Genomic DNA, 2,154 nt, shown 5'->3' with positions numbered 1-2,154 from the left:
TTGTTTAGCTTTTTGAAAAAGTAGATATATTTTTCAAGATTCTTTTGTGAATGGTGCTGGTCAGATATAAAAGGTTTTTCTTTTCTATATTTTGTAGACTTTTATTTGCCCAATCTGCGGAATGTCTAGTGAGCCTCTTTGTTGTGTATTTTTTTTTTAAACCTTATCGTACAAATGTGGATGAATATTTCTTTTAGCAACTTTTCTCACCCTAGGTGTCTTCAATTTTGAAATGATTAAATGGATTAAATCTATATTTTATATTTAAAAAACTTAAAAGAATAATACGATTAATAAATATATAATATTATGTTTTTTTTTTTAAATATTAAATATATTAAAATATATATTTAATTATTCAAAATTCTCTCTAAAAATCAACTTGCAAATACACTAAAAAAAATTACACATGTTTTTAGAAGTGTGTTTCTCAATAATCTAATTTGTTCAAAAATGTAACTCTAGAACAGACAATACACACATTATGTTTTGTTTTTTTTTATGTGTACATCAGGTGTCATGTTGGAAATGGAGAAAATTCCTTCCTAATTCTAATCTAAAATGTTGAACAGATTTATCTCCTGCTTCCAAATATATATTAGCTATTAGCTATTGAGGTGTTGAATTACATAAGTACTGTGCAGCCTAAAAATCTTATAAAATGAGTATGTCAATACATGTCCCATTTGTAGTGTCATTATCTTCAAATTCGGCTTGTGAAAATATTTTGGATGTATGTGAAGTTACAATTTGTAGCTTGCCATAGATCACGATGGAAAGAGCTTTAGAATACGAGAAATGAAAGGATGGATTTTCCATAAAATATAGTTTGTATTAAAATTAATTTAAATTAAATTATACAAGAATAATTGTTATTCCAAGATATACTATTATCGGATATATTATCATTTAGGAGGGACTATTGATCATTCAATATTATAATATATTACATTAATGTACTCGCAAAAAGATTATTACATTAATCTTCGTAATGACAATTTTCAATTTTTATCACTAAATTAATAAATTAATAAATTAAAGAAATAAAAGATTGACAATTTTAATATAATTTTTTGTTTGTTTGTCTTAAATTGGGCGGACAAATAATACACCGATAATCTAGTAAAAATAGATAGTTTACGGTATTTGTAAAGTTTAAATTAATTGAGTCTTAAAAGTCTTAATACTTAAAAGAACAATTACAAAATTAATTATATATTATCACCTATTGTAGAGTTTTTACACCGTTAGTAAAATTAAATCTCTGAACCCTTATTAAATAGATCAGATATACTTTAGGAAAGATTTAGATAATCATAAGTTGTGTATCTTGTGAGTAACATTAATTAGACATTAAGGTTTTTTTCTGAAAAAAATACTATGCCTATTTTCAACAAATTTATCTTTTAATAATTTATTTTCGAATTCCATCCTCAATTTTAAATCACAACATATTGTTATTAATTATTTTAAAATATAACATGATTTTCAATGAAGGTTGATGATCCTAATAAATTAATTTAAACATTAATACATATGCGAGAACATGACCAATACATAATCCATAAAAGATTCACAACATTAAAAACTTTCCCCATTTATAGTGAACTCCCAAGATATAATTCACTAGTTTTTTTTTATACATAAAAACTGTAATTACCCTAATGCATTTTTTTTATAAGAAAGGTGAGTATGGTAGTCATTCATTTGAATAAATAGAAAAAACAAATGAAAATGAAATTTAAATCCTCTCTCTCTCTTTAATATTTTTTCCTCTGTATCTTTGTAGAAGATGGTGGAGGGCATCCATTTGAAAACAAAAATCATAAAAGAAAACGAACGAAAATAAAAATAGAAAAAGACACAGCACAACGGCTCTTATTACCCGTCGCCTAGCTTGTTGTCCCCACAGAATAGCTACCACCCACTATATTATTTCCTTTACCATGATGCCATCCACTAATTACCCAAAATACCCCTCCAACGTTCTCCTCACGTCGACTTAACTGATATACAACCAAAGGTTATTATCGTCCAAGCAAACACATTCACAAATATCCTTTTTCTCAATTTAGAAATATTTTTTTAATTACATTTTCTCTCTTCTTCTTCTTCTTCTTCTTCTTCTTCTTCTTCTTCTGCAACACAGTGCTT

The sequence above is a fragment of the Cicer arietinum genome, chromosome 6 (genome assembly GCF_000331145.2).
Source record: "Cicer arietinum cultivar CDC Frontier isolate Library 1 chromosome 6, Cicar.CDCFrontier_v2.0, whole genome shotgun sequence".
In the NCBI taxonomy this organism is placed as follows: Eukaryota; Viridiplantae; Streptophyta; class Magnoliopsida; order Fabales; family Fabaceae; genus Cicer; species Cicer arietinum.
The sequence above is the reverse complement of the archived record's forward strand: the minus strand, read 5'-3'. Positions refer to the sequence as shown.